This window comes from Poeciliopsis prolifica, unplaced genomic scaffold, assembly GCF_027474105.1.
Source record: "Poeciliopsis prolifica strain line A6 unplaced genomic scaffold, Auburn_PproV2 SCAFFOLD039, whole genome shotgun sequence".
NCBI classification, from domain to species: domain Eukaryota; kingdom Metazoa; phylum Chordata; class Actinopteri; order Cyprinodontiformes; family Poeciliidae; genus Poeciliopsis; species Poeciliopsis prolifica.
Window position 1 is genome coordinate 5,024,154 of NW_026562414.1, and position 25,310 is coordinate 5,049,463.

Below are 25,310 nucleotides of genomic sequence, written 5' to 3' on the forward strand. Positions count from 1 at the left end.
TTACCAAGTATTCTTGATCTAGTCAGACTCCCAACCGCAAATATCTTAGTTTTATCTTATTTCAAATGCATTGACTTACAAATAGCATTTCAGCAAGATATAGGAGCTTGTTTAAGTAAAAAAATATTTAATATTGATAAAAATATTAAATATTTAATAGTCTAGAGAGTGATTCTTTTAGTGAATTTAATGTGAAAGTCTTGGAGATGTTACTATGAGATTTTTACCTGCAATGCTGAGTCAGTGTGGAAATCAGGTGGTAATTTTTCCTCATCTTAGTAATTATATGACTCAACAGACTCCCTAACTGCCTGAAAACATCTGGGGGGAAAAGTCTCCAAATTTCACTTTAGAATGAGGCCATTTGATTTCCTCATTAAGATTCAGAGAGGGTCTGGAAAACTGTGGAAGTTCGGAAAACCTTTGAAGGTTAAAAATTGAACCACAGAAAAACAGTTCGATTTTCAGACTTTTTTGTCCTATTCCCTTTTCAAACCATCCATCCATTCATCCGACCATTTGTACATCCGTCCGTCCATCCACCCACTTCTGGAGGTCAAAACCTAAATTAAATATGATTGTATCGTGTTGGATCTAAAACTGAGCTCAATGTTTTCATTTCTCTCATCTAACTCCAGATAAATTTGCCCTTCCATCCACCACTGCACACAAACCATTTTCTACTAAATAATTGAGTGTCCACTAAGGATTTTGATGAGCTTTGCATAATTAAACATGATGTATTATTTATGTTAGCTGTTGTTTTTGAATATTTTGTATTATATCTTTTACTGTCTTGTTTTGTTTCAATTATGTATCGTTATGATCCCTGTTTTGGGCTAAAAAGACGATTTACCACCTTGTAGTAGAGAAGCACATTGCTTGAGATTAGACCGAGTACATAATGGAAAACAACTACAAATCATCATCTACATGATTTAAATATCATCAATAAAGTTTTTGATACGTAATTGAAAGAAACTGGTTTTAAGACAAATGGCAAGCTAGAAGTATATTTGAATTATTGTGAGTTTAAATTGCTTTCATTACCTTAGAAATCCCCTGGAAAGTATTGGTTGCTGTCGATCAGCTGGAAACTTATCAAGATGTTAAAGTTTGACGTACTTGATTTAAAAAAATGATGACTCTTAATATTTCACAGCAGGTTTTTTTGTTCCCTGAATGAGATTCATTCATTTCAGGTCAGTTGTGCTTTTTATGCCCCTTCCTCCGGCTGCAGGTTGGGGTTCCCTGCAGGTTGGTGAAGGTGTATAAATGGCTGACAGGCAGCCTTGGAGAGCTGAGGGGGGGTTTGATTGAGAAGATGATGGACTGCTGCTGGATTTTCTGGCACTGAATGAAAGTCGACACGGTTCTGAAGAAATGCTGGGTTCTGCTGCAGGGGGTAAAAAGACATCAGCGACAGTTGATTTCAGTAAAAGATTGGTTGGAGATGTTAAAGGAACGAAATTAGCTCATGCTGGTAAGACCTGAAAAAGATATTTAAAGCCAATACTGAAGATTATTACAGCCACAAGTTGGCTGTAAATTTCGAGCTGCAAGTCACAATTATTTTAGTTATTGATTAGTCTGTAGATTTTTCTGACGATTAACCGATTAATCACATAAAAAATCGCCACACTCTGCAGATGTTTCATTTAAACATTTTTTATGCGTTAAAAGTAAACAAAATTGTCATTATTTACTGAGAAAATACACATTGTGTTACCTGACATTTGATAAAGTGGAATTCCTTTATTGAACGTTTGATCATTTAGGTTTACAACAAAAAAAACTCTTCAGACCAATAACATTTGAAACCTTATTTTTGTTTATTTTTTAGATTAACTGATTAATAAGTAGATAAAAAAAGAGATTTTTTCTACTCCCAAAATGTCTGGCATTTTGTCATAGATGCAAAAAAATTTATATTTTTGTACAGATTTGGTTTAATTACTTCTCTGAGTTTTTGTTGTTGCAGGAAATACCATATTTTGATTCCAGCTAGCGATTAATCAATTCTTATAATAGGTGGCGATTATTTCAATAATTGATTAATCACGAATAATCCGTTTAATCGTTTCAGCCCTGGATAAGCAGTGGAAACTATGTTAAGCTAATCTTTGTTCAGTTTCTTTAAATTATTATTATAAAACTGCCTCCTGAGGAATTAATGGGCCTCAACAGAACTGGATTTTATGAACAGTTAATGATTTGCCTCTTTGCTATGAGACTTCCTGACTGTTTGAGAAGCTATTGAAGCCAAAACATCCAGAGAGAAAGGAGACAAACAGCCTGAACGTGGAGAGTCAGACTGTGACCTTAGCGAATATTCGGCCTCTTGACTTTGTCTGCATGTTGTTCAGAATTTAAATCATATTCATTAGAGACGGAGAGACTTCGTCAACATTAGAGCCACTCAACATGCTCGATAATGAGGGGGAGAAATGGAAAGTATCGACATTCATATTCTGTTTTATTACATCCTGTATATTATACAAATCAAACATGAACGGAGCAGGAGGTCTGCGCTTTGACTGGAGAGTTGAGTAATTTAATCCGTTTGAAAGGACGGGCGTGGCGCTGCGGACGTTTGTTTTAGTGGATTTAATAAGGATTGCTGCTGAAAACGTGCTTTTATTTTTGACCTGTTCAGTTTCATCATCACAGCTGAAAACTGTCGAACTTCCTTCTGTTGGTTTAAAAAAACTCTAAACCAGATTTGTGATTTCATTTTAATAGAAGAATGAGAATGTTTATTTATTTAAGGAAATGACATTTGCCGTGAAGACTAATCAGCTGTTTGTAGGATTCAGATTTAATCAGACAAAGATGGCTGATTCTGTTCTGGAGATGACTGGGTTCTTCATGAAATCAAGCACATTGCAAACAGCCCTCAGCATGCTCTTCAGGAGACCGTCATAGAAAAACAGATCGTCTTCAGAGGCTTTGGACCAAAGATGCACAGTTTTTAATTTGCAGTTTGTTGCTACTTTTATCAACTTTTTCAAATAAAAAAAAGTGATACTTTTTGTATCTGAAGCGCTTTTAAAAAATAGAACAATTCAACTGCTTATGCACTGGTTCAACCACTGAGAAGGTTTTTGGCAAAATAATGCGTAACTAAGCAAATTCACACAAAATTTTCACAATTAGCAGAAACATAAAGATACACCCTCGATAATCAAACAGTTTATAAGCAAAAGAAGTTGATTTGCAGGTTAATTACACTTTAAATAAACATGTTTTGTGAATCATTGAAGGTATTTTTGCCCAACACTGCCATTTAAAACCTTGCATTGTTTTCAGTAATATGATTTTAGATTGGCTGTAATTTCCTCCATTTTAAAGTTTTGTGTATGATTTTTGTTGAATGGGAAGACGAGCGACTCAGTCAGTCATTGGTTGCAGTTCGTTCCAGACTCAAAAAGTGAGAGAGAGGAAGAAAACTGTTCGCTTTGATGAAAATTTGATCAGTAAGAGCAGAGCTGGTAGCGGCTGCTTGCGCCCTACTGGCAGGCTTTTAGCGTCCGTCCAGATCCCAGCGTGCATCCTCTTCCTGCACAGAAATGAAGAATGGTAGGGAGCAGGTAACGCATGTACGGGATGATGAACTAACTGAAAGGCTTCCAGTCATTCTGCTAATCAAAGCTAAGTGCTGGAAGGCAGCAAGGACAGAGAAAGGACAGAGGATGAAAGCTAGGGAGCGCGACAGGAAAGGAAAGGAAGCGGAGCATGAAGGAAGAGATTGTACGGGAAAATGAGGGGAGACACCTGAAAGAAGTGGTGATGGATGGAGGCAATAAATTGATGGGAGGAATCGGTGAGGAAAAAAGCTGCAGAAGGAGGGAAGAGTAGAAATCAGACGCTTTGGATTCACCAGCAGAAAGGTCTGGAAAAGTCTGGAATCATTTTCCAGGATTCGATGAACAAAATGGATTTTAGAGAAACATTCTTATTTCCACACTTAGTCTCCTTCCTTCATCTTTGCTACCTTGCTGGGATTCTACCTTCCTTCGGTTTGCCCTTCCTTTCCTTGTGTCCTTGTAATTTTGACTTTCCATTTATTCTTCTTTCCTTCCACAATTCCTTATTTCTTTCTGTTTTTACTATATACCTTTCTCTGTTTGTCTTCTTTTCTTCTGTCCATCCTTTACTTCTTAACCAATTCTTTACTTCCTTTCTTTCTTCTTTCTTTCCTTCCTTCAATCCATCCTTAGTTCCCTTCTTTCCTTCCTTCCTTTTTTAAATGTTCCTTTTTTCTGTCCTTACTTCCTTTAATCCTTCCATCTTTATTTCACTTGTCTCCTTCCTTTCTCTTCTGCACACTTTCATGCTTCCTTCTCTCTTTCATCCTTTGTTCCTTCCTTCTGTCTTTCTTTACTTCCTTCTTACCATTCTTGTTCCTTCCCTTCCTCTCTTCTATCTTTCCTTCCCTGATTTGCCATGCTTCCCTTCCATCCTACATTCCTTGTTCTTCCATGTTTTTATTCTTCTTTCATTGAATCCATCTTATCTCCTTTCCTTAGTTACTCAAATCATTGCTCGTCTCCTTCCTTCTTTCCTTCATTTCCTTTTTCTTGGTACCTTGTTTTGTTTATTCTGTCCTTATTCTCCTTCCCTGTACACTTTAATTTTTCCTTCAGTCTCTTATTTCTTTCCTTCCTTACTAAGTTTTTTTAGCTTCCATATTTAAAACCTAAACATTTCAAATACAATGAATTCACAATAAATGTTAATATTCTACATAAAAAGGAGCCTGAACAACAGAATGTCTCCATGAAAATTGTGCAGAAAATATCCTGTATTTATTATTTGAGTTGAAAAATCAGCTTTAAAGCTCAACAATATTCAGTATGAGAGATCTGTATTCCTTCCAAACCCTTTCCTCCACAGTGATTGAAACGTAAAGATGATTATGCTCAGCTGTGATGACAGCTAATCCACGTCTTAGTCATATCTGCTGTTGTAATCTGTTGAATGTTTTTCTCAAACCCTTAGATCCAACCTGATTAAATCAAACCCACCATCACTGTTAAAGCAAAGCAAAGCCTTGATTCCCTCATGACCTCATTTATAGGCAGAAAAATGCACTGAAAAGAGTGAAGTGGTGCATGCAGGAGCATCACCTAAACATTCCTCATAAACAGCCGTGCATATGTTTGCTGAGTTATTCATGGAATATCATCTTTACTGCCACACTCAATTTAAAAATACTTCATTTATACCAAAGAGAAATTACACTTTGTTGTAACTCCAAGCATCTTCAAACAGACATTTTGGATGTTGAAGCTGTGGGATGGAATAATTGACAGTAGCAGTCAGTATTGCAGCGAATCAGAAGATGCCTCTGCCTGAAGACCGTAGCTGTCGTTACATGCTAATAGTGAAATGTGAGGGCAGTAGAGATGATATTCCTTTGCCATATGTCCAGGATTCATCACTGCAATCCACTTGATTTGCTTTTTTCTAGTTTTCTTCAAATCTCTGTTTAGCTCTATGTTTATAAAGATGCTGAAGTAGAGGATATCATGCTTGCAGAGAGAAAATAAATGTTGTCGTAACTCAAATTATCTAAGTATCCTCCAAGAGTCATTTTGCCTGGCAACTCTGCAGGATGGAATGATCTATGGTAGGAGTAAGTCTTCTTAAAATATTCGTTCAGCCATATAATTAGAGAGATGTTGAAGTAGGGCAGATGATCCTTGCCCATTGTTATGGATGGAAAACATGGTTTGAACTTTCACTTTCCCTCCTTCTGCATCCATGAAGCCTCCGTTTCAGGTCCTCTGGGATTTAGGATTCTACTTCAGGTGTGATTTGAGCATGCTTATGCTAATCAGCTGCTACCAGTTGTAAAAAAAAAACAATACGTTGTTGCCATGTTGATCCAAAATCCAGAAATGGAGAGCAAAGACCTTTCCTGCTGAAACGCTTATAAAACCAGAGGGAATAATTATCTGAAAGCCATAACAGGCAGCTAGAGTTGCAATAAAATGGTTTATATCAAAGCATACTGGTGTTAGGATGGTCTAGTCAAAGTCTAGTCTTAACTCCAATCAATAATCAGTGACTTTGAAGGTTAGAAATAACTTCCAGACTCCCTCCATCCAGTTAGAGCTGTAATAACTTTGCCTTCTTTTGAACCATTAAATGATCCAACCTGATAAATTGACCCAACTTTCCTTTCCACAGCAATTTAAGCTGAGCAATTTTCTCCTTCTTTTCTTAAAATCAACATGAATAAACCCTCTGATAGCGAGGGCCCAGACACTTATCTGATTTTTCTTCCTTCTGTGCTGGTAGTTTCTGAAATTAGCTGAATGATGATGGTTCTTGCCAGGCTTTTAGTCATTTCCTGAAAGCTTCTATTATTTGCGATTGATCCGATTGCTCAACAAGCAGGGCGGTCTGGCCCAGGATACCGCCGCGCGCTGCTGCCAATCCCTCCACTACTTTATTAGAATCCATTAAGGTAACTTTTCCAGAGTACGCTCGCAAATCTCTGCAACACTCTGCAGACAGGGATGGGTGTTTCTCTTCATACCAGACCTTTGTGAGCCGATCACAGGATTACTGATTACAATACCTGTCCTTATAGGCTGAGTGGGCCGTTTTCACTGCAAAAGCACAAAATCTTTCCAAGTAAAGAGTCTAATTTCTAGTGCAAACATCTTATTGCATAAAAATAAGATAAAACTAACTTACACATAGCTTTTCAGCAGGTATAGTAGCTTCTTTTAATTCAATAATTCCCTAATTTAGATGAAAAAGTATGGAACAAGTACCTTACCAATATTATCCCAGTAGCACTACAGGAAAATCGTGTTTGGACCTGTAGTCTGTTTAATTTAAGATGTGTCACAGCTCAATTAAACAAACACATCAAGTTTTAATTAAAATATGCCTAAAACAAAACCAAACACATGTCTCAGAGGGACGGAAAAGTTAAATTACAGCACTGAGAATAATATCAGGACTGAGGAATGTTGTCCAGCTGTTCAGATAATGGAAAATACTGGATGATGTGCCAAAATGAGTGTGTCTGGCATGAAAAACGGTTTTATATTGATGAGTGAAAAAATGACGATAATGAGAAAAGAACCGCTGGAGATTTGAAGCAGCAGGATGGAGACATGCTGCCTTTCTCTTCCCTGGTTTTACTTCACTTTTTCACTTATTGTTCTCATCAAAAAGCCGAGATTAAACATGAGACACGAAGACTCTCTTAAACTTGTAGGTATTAGAAATGATTGAACACATATCCCACCACCTTTACAATAAAAAGGGAAAAAATGGCTTTTACTCTTTCATTTAATCCTTTTTATTCTGTCTGCTTGATGAAAACTTGAGGTATCTGCATCTTTATCCTGTATTCAAACTTATTTTCTGCATGTCTGTGTTGACATTGACACAGCGAGTGAAATGTGTGATTATTCAATCTACAGCACAGTAGGACAAATCTTATCTCAGCAGCTGAGAAGTAGCAAAAATATAAAAGGTTTCAGTTCTGTAAAATGACATTTCTCACATGGGTGTAAGTTTTCCTCCATTTAAATAACAACTGAAGTTATTAGTTCAATGACAAATCTCACAATTACTCAGTGAAATGTTTTATAAGATGGAGGAAAAGAATGTTAACATGGTGTTATGACTGAATTTAAGGTACCTCTTTTCCCAAAAAGATTTCTATTGGCTTCAATTTTCTCTTTATTCACACCTTTCTTTACTGTATTGGCAACTAAAAAAGTTTGAGTCCAAAGAATAAAAAATAAAAGTTAATAATCGTCCCACCTGTTGATCTGGCACAATATTCCCTTGTAATTATTGAAATTTCATAGCATATTTTCAGGACAATCTAACCACTTCAACGTTTTTAAAATATTTGAAATGGACTGAAATATGCAAATTATTAAAGCACATAAATTTTATTACCTAAAAACAATTATATTGCTGCAGATGTTTTCTGCAGCAATAAAATACTGTCATCTAACATTTTCTTCTAGTTACTAAATAAATAAGTGAATTTTGGGGTTTGGGGTTTTGCGGTATTTGACCCAAGTGAAGCTAAAAATGTAACTTTAGTAGTTTTGGGTAAAAATATTTACAGACAAAAAATGTTTTTCATCTTACATAAAAATATACTTATTTTTGGTACAGCTTTGGCTTAATTACTCCTCTAAGTATGTTTTTATCTTCAGCAAATTGAATTTTTAAATTCTGTTAACAATTAGTTGATTATTTCAATTAATCAGTTTAATTTTGAATAATCATTTCAGCCCAAGATGATATACTTGCAGTTTATTGTACAGCTATAATAATCAGTTAACTTATACACAATCCTACCTTTTTATGATGTTTATACAGACCGAAACACTGAGCTTTGTAAAAGTTAAGACCTTGAGTTGATCTCTCACAGAAAGGGACCGGTTCTGTTTCACAGAGCCACCCACGGTGTAATCCCATCACTGACCTCGTGCTGTATAGGTCATCTTGACAACCTGCACTATTGATCAGTGACATATGAGACACACACACAGAGTGATGCGTTGTGTTTGCTGGAGCCAGCGGACAGTTTCTACCTGCTGTCCTCAGGAAATCCATTTCGCTCTGTGAGAAAATTGGCTTTGCTTGAGGGACGGAGTGAGAAAAACAGCCAAGCCAACCCATTCCCCTCATGGCCTTCTCTGCTTTTCCCTCCCGCTGCGTTCAAGCAAAGCCCCTTACGAATCCGCTTAGATTCACACACACACACTCAAGAAAAGGTTATTTACCAACCGTGGAGAATGAATTTTTCTGGATATCTATCTTAATCCCTTTTTAGACCGGTCTAATCTGTTTTGAGGAAATCGAGCGGGCCTACACATGGAAATAGGCTGTTTGAGGACACAGAAATAGTAAGAAGTGTCGGACAAATGTAATGCACTGCTTGGTTTCCGTTTTTTAAGCTGTTCAAATCCTCAGATTGGGTCTTTATTTATATTTTTATCTCTCTTGTTGAGGAACCTGGAAGATGAGTTTGGTTGTTGGCTTATCACCAGTAAATGTATCGTCTAGAATTTATCATTAAAGTAGTTTCAGAACCTCCTACAATCTGAAGAGCTTCTTATTCAAGTTTAAACATTTATCTGCAAAAAATATCAGACTTTCAAGACACTTATGAACAATTAGAAATCTCTTGCTGGCTTCTGTGGTTCATTTAAATCTTTGTTTTTACTCTGGTCTGACAGTATAACATAAAGAAATAAACTACCCATAAAGTTACAAACAATATTTGATTAAATATCCTTAAGCAACACCCCTCTTGCAGCCATTAACAAGCATATGACCTCCATATTTGACCAGTTTTCCAATCACAATTAGATTTGTTTTAAAGCAGCAGTAAAAAAAAAAAAAAAAAAAAAACGTTTTGTACATATTTGCTTAAACTGACACCATGTTGTGACAGTATGAGACAGATAATCTGTGAAAAAGATCAACATTCTTCTCTTCCTCCTCCTCTATGAGCCACTGTTGCCATCTCCAGACAAAGCCAGGAGGAGGAGCTTAATGCTGTCAATCATCCCATCTACTCACTGCTAAATAAACAGTTTGTCCACCGTCAATAGTGGCTATGCTAACCACAGTTAGCATTCACAACAGGTTATGCTAGCTGCAGTGTAGCGTAGAGGAAACAGTGATTGATCAATTTCTCCAGATTACCTGTGTCAACAAATATTTATTGAACAGGTGATAAAGCATTGCATGTCATTCTGAGGTTTTGAGTCTGTAGCTCCTGGCTGTAAAACGGGCGACCACATTTTCCTCCTAAACGCCACATAATTAGCCACTCTTATCGCTGCAACACCTTGAATGTATGTCATGTAACTGTGTACATCCGTCTCCGCCATGACGCATCGTGGATTATTGTGTAAACAATATTATTCACGTGTGATTTTAATTTCATTTCTTATTTAACGGAAGACAATGGTTGGACATCTTGAGGGTTCAATGTAGTGTTGCTAGTTGTTATGCATGCTAACACACGAGAATACAGTCAGCTCTAAATAGAGGACAAATTTTGTTTATTGCCCTGTTTTCTATCCGCTTTTATCCGACTCTTGCAGAACAATATTAGTTCACACTCTTTTGTCCGTTAGCTAGGAAAAACCCGCATAGCTCCATGCAGCAGCGGGCTGCTCAACACCAAGAAAATTGGTTTGGTCTGCAGGGTCACACATCGGTGGTATATTCTCTTCCGTCCTGTGGCTTACCGAAACCTTTATTAGCCCTCCCTGTGTGTCCACCTAAAAGCACGCTCCCTAATTCAGACAGCTGTGAGGCGAGACTCTGTAGGATTCTAACAGCTCCACAAATGTTCGCTGTCAGAAAAGGATCCAAGCCTTTCCTCTCGCCATGCTTTGACACATCGAGTAATTGCTCCACCACACAGCTTCATCTTCCCCCTGCACTCCCCTTTTGTCTTGTATGGGTATATACACACTGAGCAGGAGGGCGAAGTGGAGTCTGTAAGTCATTCACAGCAAGACACTGAAACTTTGTTCATGAAATAAATGAAATGGGACGTTTCTGCACTTGATACATCAACTAAAACACATTTTTCTGAGCAGTATATCTCAAAACTTTGCAATAGCAACCTCATCTCTGCATGAGAGAAAAAACACTTTTTTTAAAATAGCTTTTAAGAAGAAATCAAACCTGAGCTTTTGGAATACACCTTCAGATAGGGCATGTTAGCATGGCTAGAAACGGTTAAAGGTTTTCATTTTACTGATTAATTGATTAACAGTTTCAGCCCTTGGAGAAGCCAAGAGCACTGTAGTTTGTGACTAATAAAAATAATCCTCCAAAATAACATACAGAATTAAACCTGGCATCTAAGGCTGAAACGATTAATTGGATTAGTCCTGATTAATTGATAATTGAAACAATTATCAACTGATTTAGTAATTGATTTATTACTAACTGGAATATACAGGCTCAAAATAGGATTGAAAAAAAAACTATATATTCGGAGCACTGTAAACCCAAATTGTACTATATATACACATTTTCGCCTTTACTTAATCTCATGCTAAGCTATGCAGACCCTCTGTCTGTACAGATAAAATTTACTTTAGTATGATGACTGAAATGGCAGTAGACTTGACCCTGTGTTCTTGAAAATTCAAATAATAATTAGGAGTTTTTAACGTGTTAAATATTCTAAGTAAAAATAATTAAATTCCAGCTCAAGATGGTCAATTATAATTTTTGAAAAGTTGCGGTTTGAAACTCTTACTAAACTCTCACTAAAGGGAAATGTTAAAGGCGTTCCACTCCAAAAATTCCTAGGAAATGTTAGTGGAACTTTAAATATCCTAGGATATAGACAGTTTGTATCATAAAGTGAAAAAAATCTTTAGATTGACACTTTATCTTAATATCCTGAGAGCAGCAGTTCAAAATAGTCATATTTATGATGAAACTGATGTGTTGACATTAAGAATCATATAAAATAAAGAATTATTGGTCAGCATAAAAGTAGTGAAAGTTTCTTGCCAATATTGCATTTAAATCTGTGCATCTTTATATTTCCTTTTTATATTATTGCTTATGCATGATTCAACACGTACAGAATAAATCTCCATCATGTCTTCTGTAATCCCATCACAATAGCAATAAAATATATTCTGCAGCAGAATGTATGAATAGCACAAAGGAAAATGTCAGAAGTCATGAACCCAACTCAAATAAAAAACACTGGAAGTTATTCATCCCCAGAAATTGAGTTTCATTGACCGCAACTAACGACAGTTTTAGTATCGATTAATTGAATAATCAAATCAAAATTGGACAGATTTTGCAGATTTTTTTCATCTAACCACTTAATCTTTTTTGTGCAATATTAGAAATACTTTAAAATATGAAAGCAAAGAATTCACTTCCTTTTTCAACAATGGAGAATAAATATTTATTGCCTAGAATGCAATAATGTTTCATTCCTTTAGTGTATTTGAACCAGGTGAAGTTAAAACTTCAGGATTTTCGGCTAAATCTGCAGGTAATGTGTAATTATCACTCTGAATATGTTGTTCTTTGAGCAAATTTATATTCCAGTTCAGTGTTTTCCTGCTTGTTTTAGGTTTTTCCTTGCTTCAGTCCAGCTGATTTCAATTGATGCCATAACCTAAACACATAAAGACTGTTACAAAGTCAGGCTTTCATCACCTGAACAAATGTTCAAACAACATCTGGGACAATCAGCATTGATTACTGGAACAGTTCTAACTAAAACGTTGCTGCTGACCCAGAACACTGTTGATCGCATTCTTACTTAAAATCTTTAGATCTGGTTTTGGGTCCAGTTTTTGACATTTGCATCACATCAATTCTATTACCTAAGACATTAAAAATTAAATAATCAGAATTACATGTAATTCTTGTTCTTAAACATCAAATTATAGATTAGATTTTTGTAATATCTGTTTTGTTCCTGAGTCTAATTTGGAGGCTTTCTGCTGAAATTCTCTTAATGTGGGAATATTAATTGAAAGGCTGATTACCAGGAGAAATTATTTGGTAGAAAATTCCCTGCTTGGTGTCTGGAGACCTCCGTATTAACATCATCAAAGGCTGCTTTCCGTTTTATGTCCTAAATCCCCCGAGTGTTTATGCTAAATAGTTATTGTTGCTCCAGAAAAACATTAGCATCCAGTCAACCTACAAACAACATCATTATGTCAGAATGCCTGAACCAGAACCACAAATAGTAAAGAGAGCTAACAATGCTTTGTGTTACGTAATTAAACATCCATATTTGCACATGTAGGGTGTAGCTTTAATCCTCGATGTTGCTGACTGGCAGATCTGCAGTCGGTTATTGTTAGAAAGCCTGAAATATCCCCAGAGTTCATGTCTGCTGCTTTGTTTCTTATTCCTGTCATCTGGCCTGAAGGGAGCCAAGCGGCTTTCCACTCCTGCCCTCATTGGACCTTATCTCTTCCCCTTGCAAGGAAGATAAGGGGAGGGAGCCATTTGCCTAGTTAATATACCAACACACACATACATACACACACTTGCATCTTTGAGTGACAGAGGAAGCTGAGAGAGTCTCCCTCTTTGCTCTCACATTGGAGTATTATCAAACTGAGGCGCTATCTAATCACAGATTAGCTGCTGACTCTGACATGCCTATTGTTCAGCTTTTTTCTCACCACTCGCCACCTTGTTCGCCTGTCACTCATTCTGGTGCCTTTTTTGCCTTCTTTTACTTTCCCTTATTTTTATCTTTTTTGTGAGTGTGAGATGCATGTTAAAGAGAAGATTTTGTCATTTTTGCCCACCTGAGCTGTGAAGATTTAGGCATGAGGGTCTTTTCCAATAGTGTTCTTAAAGTCTTATTCTCAGATAGATGAATTTAAGACTTATTTACTCGCCTCGCTCCGAAGCTTCGGCACGTCATGAAACATCACTAATGAAAAGAAAACCAGGATTTATTATCAAAGGTAAATGGACTGAACTTGCTAGTCATGCTGATACTCAAAGCGCTTCACACTGCAGTCGCATTCACCCACACACACATTTACACCCACATGCAGGTCGCTGGGCAACGTGCCGCTAAATGCCCTGCCCAATGGCACCTCAGCATGTGGCTGAGGAAGCTGAAATCAAACCGACAACCTTCTGGTCCATCTACCCACAGAGACACAGTCGTCCTAAAGACGCCATTGCGTGATCCTTTTGCTAATCTTCTCTAAAATACAGGTTTAAACGCAGCATAACGAGCTACAATTCAGGGCAATTTAATGTGAAAAGGTCAACCAAAGGTCAAACCATGAAAGCACAAGTACAGTGAAAATAAAGAGAAATCATTACTATGAAAAGAGGAAATTTAATCAACACGTTGCTATAAATATTTAGCTGAGTGTTGCAGTAATGAGCCTCTATCACTAAACCAGTGGAGGGAAAATGCCAATTAATTTTACAAGTTTAACAATAAAACTGAACATTGTTGGAGTTTATAAACTGTTTTGGGGGCGATTTGCAGCGACCAACTGGCCTGACCTGCATGGTTTAGCAGATATGGGGGGAACCGGAGCGCCCGGGGAAAACCCACGCAAACACGGGGAGACCATGCAAACTCCACACAGATGGTCTCTGTGAAGACGCAGCGCTAACCGCTGCGCCACCGTGCTGCCCACCATTTTTCTGTTGGGTTGGGAGGATCTATTTTGTCAATCGGGGGAAAAACTGTTTTATAAAGTTTTATAGTTTTAAAACTGTAAAACTATAAAGTTTTAAAGAAGTTTTAATATTTTTTTATACTCTGAATGTTTATACATGTTCATGCCACATGTCAGTTTTTAGCTAATCAAGACGTTTTAATGGGTTTATTTCCAATAAGACAAAATGGTGAGTTTTAAAACACTATTAATGCAACTTTCAGTGTTAAAATACTGGGCCGTGCAATGTTTTAAGTTTTAAGTTAACTTAAAACTTAAGTTTTAAAACTTTAAAGTTTTCAAACTTTATAACTTAAAAGTTTAAAACTTTAAACTTTTAAAACTTGCCCTGAACACAGAGGCGACAACCTGGATGTGGTCCTCAGTTCTTCTCTTTCATGTCTTGATATATATCAAAATCAATCATCTTTATCGTTTTCTGTCTTTGGTTTTCGTTTTGACTTAATTCCAAGAAATTTTTTCATTCTTTTCCAAATGGTGGTTTTCGGTTTCTTTTTAATGTCTAAATCCTGAAGGCCACTTTCTTGTTGGGTCATAATATCCTCAATGTCTTCAGCGTCCTTAGAACAACCTGGTTCTGGTTCTGGTTCTGGTTCTGGTTCAGGTTGTTCCTCCTCTGAATCCATGTCATTTGAATCATTAATCACGTCAACATGGCCGACTGATGTTTCCTCTTCTTCTTCTTGAGGACTCGCCGTGGTGGTTGACGGTAAATCATTCATAGATTCAACAATATTTTCGACAGAATTACTTTTAATTTGGTTTTGTTCTGCAGCTTTTTTAAGTGAACTGATGTCTCTTTCGTATCTCATGGACAAATCTTGATATAAATTGTCAACTTTGTTCAGTTCTTCTGTGGCGTTTTTCAGTTTGTCCTGCAGGCATTTAATCTCATTTTGTGATGATTTCTGCAGGAAGGTTTTTTCCAATTCTAAGTCATTTAGTACCTTCTTCTCCTCTTCTGCCTTTTCCAAATAAAATCTTTTTTCTTCAATCATTTGCTTCTTCAGGATCTCTCCACTTTCTTTGGCTTTCAGTTCTTCAGTCAGCTCCTTATTTTTTCCAAGGTTTTCTAAATGATCTTCTTTCTCTTGCCTTAGCTCCAGTTGGCATCGCTCCAGGTTTAGTTTCAGGATTGCGATTTCTTTCTCATGGACCAAAGTCAGATCATGATACGATTTTTTAGATTCCTCCAATTCTCTCTGTAAAAGTTGTTCAGATTCTTGCATTGACTCAATTTTTCCTATCATTTCCACCCTCATCATTTCCATCTCTGTTTTCACAATATCCAATAATCGCTGCTTCTCACTTATCTTTTCCTCGTAAAATGTTTGTGACTTGGTCTCTTCTCTGCTCTTTATCAAGTCAGCATTATATTTAGCATTGAGCTCCTGGAATGACCTCTGGAGCTCCTTCAGTTCTTCTTCCAATGCCTTATTTTTCTCTTTCTCTTCATGCAGTTCGTCCATAAATGCTTCAACTGTGTGAAAGCAGGAGACCCTCACTTGTTCATATTTCTGCTGAATTTCCTCCTTCTCCATATCTTTAATTTCAAGCTGAGCCTGAGAAGCTATCACATCAAATTTCAGGACTTCCACGTCTCTGAACTTCTGCAGGCTTTCCAGTTCGGCCTTCGCTCTGCAGGCCTGATCAAAATAGCCAACTTTCAGTTCCTCCTGCTTCTTGAGTTGGAACTCCATTTCTTGGAGCTCTTCCTCCAGCTTCTCTCTCACTGCAATCCTTTTGGCCTTTTCCTTGTTCAAAAGGCCGTTAAGTCGATGGATCTCTCTTTCCATATCATCAGGGTTGGCAGTAGAGCTCCTGCCTTGGGGTGTTGGTGGTTTCCCCTCCTTGGATTAAATCCCATCATTGTTGATCTTGCTCTTTGCTGAGACATTTTCTCAAACACTATCAATGAAATCGTCGATAAAATATCTCAAAGAGTTTGCGAGCGTCTGAACTGGTCAGTAGTATTGCGAGCAATGACAAATATGCAGAATTGTGTTACATACAATTCTGCAGTTGATGACATCACAGACGGCATCGCCAGTGACATCACAGAATCTCCCTTTGCTGGCGGTGTGACATCATTCCACCTCCAAATATCTTGTTTACAGTCAAAATAGTCCATGATTCTCTTGTCTTATGTCAGGGACATCAAACTCATTTCCATTTGGGCCCAGATCAAAAATCTGAATGTTGTGCCAGGTTGCATTGATAAAAACCAATTCAATTGTTAAAATATCAATGAATACGGTTTGTTAAAACTTCCCAGACATGTCTTCATTTTAACTAACTTTTTACTGTGTTTTTTGTTGAATGTTTGTTAATTCTTGACTGTATGTTTATAATGTCTTTTTGTTGTTTGGGTCTCCTTGTCTAGGACTACAGATGGAAATTAGCAATTATGCTATAATCTGGCTCATTTACAGTCTATACAGTAGTGTTGATTGTTCATTAATAAATGTTAGAATTGTAGGTATTATTTATTGTAACACACCAGAATTATCCCATATAGTTTCTTTATGTCTTAAATTTAATTCAAGCTGGCATTAAAAAGTCTTAATTTGGACTTGCTGTAACATGTTTCCAGAGCAGCCTCGGCTGAAAGACAGTTATAAGCCAGTGTCATTAACAAACTAAGTCCCAGGGTGCAGAAGAGCTTGTTGCAGAACAATATTTCAGGCCTGGCCTGCAGGCCTTTGCACCCATTTTCCAAACAGTTCCAGCGAATACTCTGATTAAAAAGCTATTGACCCGCCGCATACTGCGAAATACCACCTCGACATAGTGTGCTCATTTTTTTTAATTACAGCCCAGGCGAGTCTCGAGCACCTAAAAGTGCTATTAGGATGCAGCGGGCCCTTGTGCTGCTCAGTGGTGTGAAAAGAGCAAGCATTTCCCTGGGCTAGACTGCAGGGCAGCGACTCACTGGTCTTTCTGCATCTCTGAGTGGATGGAGGAGCAGCCAGCTCACCAGAAACACGAATGACTTCAATATGAATGAGTTTAACATGAAGGAACCAGACCAGTAAGGCACAATCAGTGGATTAGTCTGACCGTTAATTGGAAAGATGCGAGGAAACAATTGCATTTCTTTTTAAATTAGAAAATAAATATTTTATTGCATTAAATATAATAACATTTAGCATATGCGTTATCATTTGTAGCAAAACGGAGTTAAAAAATTGTGAAATTGTAGAAAATTCTGGTTTTTCTGTTTGATTTACCATCAATACAGTTTAGAACCGATGTGTTGATTAATAATTAGAGAGTAAATATGCTTAATAAGAAATTTTACAGAATTTGATCTAAAGCAAGTTAAAACTATGCTAATTTATTGAGGGTTTAATTTTATCAACAACATGCAAAAGTATGTTTTTTTTGGGGAGGGGGTTGTATAGTGTTTACTTAATTACTGCCATATGTAGATGTAGATACAACATATATAGATACGTTGTTCTCTTAGGAAATGGCCGTTTTTGAGTCTATATTCTCCAGTTAACGGTTACTAAATTTGTTAACTATTATTTCAATATTCAGTTCATCACATTTAATCCAGTTGATTGTTTTAGCCCTACTTGTATTTATTTACAGGAGTTATGCCTCACTGGTTTTCTTCACCAATGAACTTCTTTACAAACAAAAAGTTTTTCTAGTTGACGATTAATCAATTAGTAACGATTAATCGTTTCAGTCCTACATGCCAGGTTTAATTCTAAATATTATTTTTCTGGATTATCTTCATGAAATTACCAACTATAATTTTGTGGTTATTCCAAAATGTTAATAAACCTCAAACATGAAATCTGGAGACAGTGAAAGTGCGGTTGGTAAAAACCCGAACTCTTCACCAGGCGTCTCTCCTCTGTGGGACTTACAGTTCAATTACATCAGCTGTCTCCCCGTCTTTGTTTCCTGCTGTCTGGATCTTTACGTCTGAGCGTGAGCAGCAGCCAAAGTTACCACTGATGTTTTTTTGATGATTTACTGCTTTCAAGAACCTATATGTGGATTTTGTATTCATGTTGTTTAACTGCGAAGATCTGAAGCTTTGATGTTTTGTTTTGTTTTTTTTGACATTTAGTTTTGTTTACCATTCAAGCAACATCTAAAATACTTTTCTTCTTTGCTGAGCTTCTCTTCATAATGTCCAAGTTGGGGTTTTTCTGCTTTTTCAAACAAAATTACCAAACAAACTGTTCTTTTTTTCCCAGCTGTTACGTTTTTAACTCTGCAATTAACAGTTCAACCTATGGATGAATTATTACATTTTTCTCCATGTGAGATTTTAAGCTTCTTTTGGCTCTTTTTTTGTTTTGTTCACAGCACTAAATATCTCAAGTTTATCTCCAAAACATTTATATATTCCTCAGGATTGTGCTGCCTTTCTTTTATAGACTTGTTTTGCAAAGCAACAGCCAACATAGAAGAAACATTGTTTGCATAATTATATAAAAACCAGTAAGACCAGTTGGTTGGGAACTGGAATACTGGGAATAACCAACATTACACAAGCATGTGCTTTCCATGACCTATAATCTTGTTTTAAACTCAGTTAAGTTTGTCAATTGAGTTAAATTGCACTAAAAAAGTCATGGAAGCATTAATCTTAGTGTTAACGTTGTTTTTACCTTTAGTTACACCCTTCCCTCCAGGAAGCAGTGGAAGTCCTGCTGTCGCTGGTTTAAACAGTTGTTTGATTTGCCAGGAGGGGGAACTTCAGGGCCTTTATGGTCTTTAGCCTTGTTGAACTGTTTGAAGGAATCGTTGACATTTTCCTTCAGACGAAAGCTGTCAGGGTTACAGCTCAGCGACGGGGCAAATCCTCCACTGGGAGGTCTAAACGGCGCTTTACTGGCTCCTTATCACACATGCACTCTGGGAGTTTCATCTCTGCTTTTAGTTTGTTTTTCACGAAGCACAGAGTTGTGAAATATTTATCATCATTAGCATCAGATCATTTACTGTGGCCTATATTTGTCCGGCTGGTAATTCCCATAGAGGCAGCTGACGTGAATGAATGGACCTCCAGTAAATGAGGTCTGTTGGTTTCCAGTAAACCCATCGCTAAGCTTAAAGCACTGATGTTTAGTTGTGTGTTTTTATTCTGCAAAAGCAAATAAATGTTTGTTTTCGGTCCTAAACTTTAAATGTAGTTCAAGGTACAAAATAATTGTCAGAACTCCGATACAGTCTGAAAAAAGTGTGGAATTTTATTGAATAAAAACAAAACAAAACATAAAATTATGGAATAGGTTGTTTTTCCAGACTTAATGTTTTTGACCTGAAGTCTAAATGTTTTTACCCATCCAATCAGACTCAAAGATTTCTATTAGTAGCTCAACAGTAGCTAAGAAGCACTGAGAAAGAGAAACTAACGTCTGGAAAAACATGACATGTTGATATAAAAATATGTGGAAAAGCTAAAACTTCTTAAAGGAAACTAAACTATTAAAATTGGTGAAGTATTGATTTAGCTGTTTAATTGATGTTTCCATTGATGTACCAACAGGTTCATCCATTAGTCAGTTTTAGTAAAGAAGCACTGATCCATGTTTCTTTTTTAAACACAGACATAAATGCACTGACTCACACATTTATAAAATAAAAAATAAACTGACAAAAGTAATAGATTAGCTACCTTGGTCAAACACGTAAAAACTAAACTACAAGCCTTTAAAATGGTTAAAAAGTGCATTTATTAATCTGACTTTATGGTCACTGATACAGACCTTAATATCTAATCTGTGCTTCTCTAATCCCAGTGTTTCAGTCATAAACACTGATTTATTTTGAAAATGCCTCTTAGTTCATGTCTATTCTGCTGCTGCAGCAGCTGATACGAGCTGCAGCAGCTGATACGAGCTGCAGCAGCTGATACGAGCTGCAGCAGCTGATACGAGCTGCAGCAGCTGATACGAGCTGCAGCAGCTGATGCGAGCTGCAGCAGCTGATGCGAGCTGCAGCAGCTGATGCGAGCTGCAGCAGCTGATACGAGCTGCAGCAGCTGATACGAGCTGCAGCAGCTGATACGAGCTGCAGCAGCTGATACGAGCTGCAGCAGCTGATGCGAGCTGCAGCAGCTGATGCGAGCTGCAGCAGCTGATGCGAGCTGCAGCAGCTGATGCGAGCTGCAGCAGCTGATACGAGCTGCAGCAGCTGATACGAGCTGCAGCAGCTGATACGAGCTGCAGCAGCTGATACGAGCTGCAGCAGCTGATACGAGCTGCAGCAGCTGATACGAGCTGCAGCAGCTGATACGAGCTGCAGCAGCTGATACGAGCTGCAGCGGCAAACCTTTAAACCTTGAAATTTTCCTCTGGTTGCTCACGTTGCAGTTTCCATCCTTCCTTCTCTCCTGTTCAGGCCCATTTCTGCAACTTTCTCACATAGGTGGCAATTTTCTATGTAAATTCATCTTCCCAGCTCTTTATTTCCGTAGCGACGCTGTCAAAAAAAGCTGACTGTCAAAGGTTTGCAGAGTCAGCAGAGATTGTGCCACAGGCCACAAGGGAGCGTTTTATCAGCGGTTGATTTGCTTTGCATATCGTGTATGGATGCATATTGATGGTTTGGGTTGAGAGACACTGAAAAACACATCAGATCCCATCATTCGCTGCTGGTTTTAGATGCAAGTCGTGTGACATTTGTTTAAGACGGGAGTCATTAATTCAGCTCAAATTCAAAAATAGCTTATTGATCCCAAAGGGAAGTTAAACGTTGTTGCAACTCAAACTGAATAAAATTCTTCTGAGTTGTTGTAGATAGTGATGGCCGTTGGCAGAAAAGATCTGCAGTAGCAGTCTGTATTACAGCACAATTGAAGAAGCTTCTGACGGAAGAGCTTAGGGATAGGATGGTGAATGTTTTGTTTCACTTTCTTGATTTTTATGAATAATAAAGGTTTATTTTTGCAGATTCACACCTTCGATTCGCATTTATTAACTTTTCTGCATTTATCTTCGTTTTTATTTACTAGAACCACAAACTAGTTTTACTCAAATGCATTCAGCAAAAATAGGAGAACATTAACCCCCAAAAAGTCAGAAGCTGAGGGTTGGTCTTATGTTTCTTTGTGCTTTGCATTTTCAATAATTAAAATTTTTACTTTAGTTCATTATTGGCACTAAATGTTTGCTTTAAAATATTTTTTGCGGCCCCCAAAATCGTCCAGAATGACTGATTTTGGCTCTGATGGCAAAAAGTTTGGATACCAATGACTAAAGAGCTGCTTACTTAATCACAGAGATAATTTATTACAGATGAGCCTGTTGCAATAATCAATAATCGAAAGATAATTTCCATTTCCATTTTACTTTTTTTTTCTTTATTTCTTCCAAAACCTGGATGATAAAAGTTTTCAGTTTGGTGTTTTAGTCTCAACAATTTTGTTTAATTAATAATTAATGTTATTTGTTGTTTTGTTTTATTTTGGATATTTCAGATGTCTTTCAGTTCCAGTGTTAAATTTCCATGAGGATTTTAAGTTTGTTGATTTTTGAGAATCTGTTCTTGCTTTATTATCCCATTAAATTCCTTTAAAATTGTCTCAAAACAACATCATCATCATTTATCACAATAACGTCTGGGATAATTTATCGGCCAGGAAACTTTATCGTGACGGGCCTAATTACAGCTCATGTTTGAAAATAAATTTGTGAAATTTACAGAGAGTTTAATTGAAGTGAAGCTGTGATGCACTGCAGCTTGAAAGGCTAATTATAAAGTAAAGAGCTGCGCGCTCCTAGCTGCTGAACTGGACCTGGAGGGCTGATGTCTGGCCTGTAGTGTGTTAAATTAAGCTAATAGATTATCTGGCACTCTGCAGTAACATTTGCTTTTTCACCCTCTAACTAAACAGAGCTGCATTCAACTTGGTCCAAATAACTTTAAACAGTCAGGCAGTTTTCTGCTCAGAGAGGAATTTGTTAGAGATATTTCTGAGTGAACTGCGTAAATTTTATAGATTTTAAGATGGAAGGTTTGACTCACTTGTTCTGGCCAACAGGAACTCTTTCAAAGCTTTTTCTCATGTAAAAGTAACTAAACCAGTTATTTTTATATCAGTGTTTTTGCATTTGACGACTGTCCGACCTGCTACAGTATTCACAATTCAAATAACATATTAACGCCTCTAAATTAAGCCTCTGTCTCTTTAAGAAACTCCTTCTCTTTCCGACACTTTGCCTTCAGCAACTTTTCTCCTTTAACAAGTGTTCAGTGAAATAGTTAATATAATAAGCTCCACCGTGCCACAAGGTGTTTAATTGCTGCTGCCACTAGTCTAGAGGAGCTGAGTGGGAACGGGGAGTATTGTGTAAATTGGCTTTGCTTTGTATGAGTAAGTGCTTAGAAACCCTCGAATGACTGAAACAGGATATTAAATGACTTTTCAAACATGCATGAAAGAGTCAAAGCAACGCTCCTGACATGTTTTATATATGGGTGTAAAATTATAACATCATATAAATGCTCAGTTTGGAATTTTGAGAAGTTTGAGAAATGTACTTTTTGCATATATTGAAATGTGATATACTTGTTTTTTAATCACAATGTGCAATTGAAGCAGAGATTCAAGCCACTCTGAAATGCTTCCGGACTTTTACCAGCATTTCCGGGTCATTTAGACGTCCTGCAGAGAGTAACTAGAGTGTTAACCCATCAGATTAACACTTATAGGCACCTATTATGTTTCCTTAAACAGGGTAGAATAGGTATAGAAGCTATATAAAACATGTTTATTAAAGTTTTTGCTCAGAATTATTTTTAGACAGTGAGTTTACAGTTTGTTCATTTCTACCTCCAGATTGAGCTGTTTTAGGGAATCTTGTCACTTTAAATCCAAATGAGCTGCTGTTGGCTACGGCCCCCAGCTGAACATTTAACTTGCACGTGAAAATGACTGAAAACAGACATGCAGTGGTGCCACCATTCACTTTTGAAAAGCAAAAGTGGAGCCTCCTGCACAACCAGCAAGAATGCAACAAGTGATTTCTGGATGGAAAGACGGCAACAAAACAGTTTTCTAAAACCAGCTGACCAAAGGTGCTGGAGCTCCACTTGGGTTGGAAGGTGACGAGGTAACAATGCAAGTGGCTTAACAGTCAGGAGGTTTTTGAAACGGCTTGTTTTCCAAACACCAAAAAACGTTAGTATTGCCAAAAAATGTTTTTAAGTGCTTGGACTATTTTTGGAAGCAGTAGAAACACAAATCAAAGTACATAAACAGAATATTTCACCTCCTGCTGAGAAATGTGTTGCATTGTGAGAGTAGGAAACCCTATCTTCTGCTTGACTGTCACTCTGTTATTTGCACATCAGATTAATTAATTATTAACTGGAGTTAATAATTAGATATTTCCCCCCATTTCCTTTCCTTTGCTGCTCCTTCATCGATTACAGATCCTGGTGTTGCTATTCCCCGCTGCCTGTCCTTGTGGGTTTTTTTCCCCTTCTTAAGCAATGAATTAAACCCAGAAAGAGGCTGAGGACAGGCTCTGACAGAGAGCAGAGTGGAGTGGAGGACAAGAGCAACCATTCACACAACAGCAGGCTTCTTAACTACTGAAAGCTGTCACCTCCTCAGAGTGCTGCGAGTGTGTTGGATAAGCCTCTCCAGTGCAGCTGCAGCCTCCAGAACCACCTCCTTCAGCCGACGCTAAGTCTTCCCCGCCTGTTTTCTTCATCCTCAGTCGCTTTGCATGGGCTGAGTTTAACAGTCCCGAAGCCCTTTACATGCAGCTACAAGAAAACAAGAAGCGATTTGTTCGCTGTTTACTGTAAATTTGTGAAGCACCTGAGTCGAAATGTAGATTTTTAAAAACTAATCGACGTAAAAAATATTTGGCAAACTATTGAGCGCTTTTCAAATACACAAAAAGGCAAAACATTTTGATTTAGTTATCACAACCAAGGAAAGCTAAGATTTATTCAAGATATTTGTTTAAATAAAACTGACCAAAAAACAGAAATACTGAGCAAGATTAACTTTATATTGGAAGAAAAATACAAAAAACTGTTAATTTTAGAAACAGCTACGTAACAGAATGATTGGTTCAGTTTAGATGGCTTTACGAATAAAAATTGTTTTATATACGTTCTGATTTATTAATGTTTTCACAATCAAGAAAAGCTAAATAGATGCATTCAAAACAGGATATTTCAAATAAAACTGAAAAACACAAATACTGAGCAAGATCTGCATTATATCGTGAGAAAAAGACAAAAAAAGAGTTTATTTCAGCAGCAGTTCTCTAAATGTCTCAATGGGATTTTACTGGTAAGAAGGAACAAAAAGATCTAAATTTGTTCATTTCAAATGGCTTCACAAATATAAGTGTGTTTTTCTCAGAATTAAAGAAAACTGCTGAACTTATTTTTACTTTCAGTGCCTCAGGTCCGAACTGAACTCGTAAAGAAATCTTTTTCTGTTTTCTGCTCCTTTTTTCTTTGAACGACTTGCAGAAACACATAAATCTAAAGTTTCTGTTCTTCCTGATTTGAGAAGGAATCATCTGGCTCTAAATGCATTAAATGAGGAATCTTAACCAATTTATTTGTTTTTGGCAAAATAGATTTTTGATCTCTGGGATTTTCTTGGTGAAAATGGTTAAATTAAATAAAAAATAAGACAGAAAACTCTCCACAATACTCCACAATACTACATAAACAGTTAAAAAAGAAAAAAATCACAGATTAAAATCTAAGCACGAATGGTAGATAAGATTTTACATTTTGTGTCTCAGAACTGAATGACGGCTGATTAAATAGGACATAAAATAAAAAATAATGGAACAAATAGAAGAGGAAACTGAAGAAAAAGGAGAGTTGACACAGTAAATCTTGAGTAATACGTGAACATCAGAGGAAGGATGAGGAAGGAGATGACAGGGGCCCACTTCATCCCAGCGACGCTGCTGTAATCTGGGCCACATGTCCCACTGGGCCTGCTGGTCACACAGCGTCCAGGCGGAGTGATTCATCTTAGTTAGGAAGCTGTCCGCTCCACTCTCTGTGGACTGCAACATGTAAATACAGAACCTGACGAACACGCAAACCTGACAGGTTTCTGATGCCTCCTCT

At 37.2% G+C, this 25,310-nt stretch overlaps 1 protein-coding gene across 1 annotated transcript in view; it reads left to right on the forward strand.

Annotated features, from left to right (window-relative positions):
* The window catches only part of man1a1 (mannosidase, alpha, class 1A, member 1), a 107,630-nt gene that overhangs the window by 53,456 nt on the left and 28,864 nt on the right, over positions 1–25,310 (forward strand). The gene's annotated exons all lie outside the window — the stretch shown is intronic.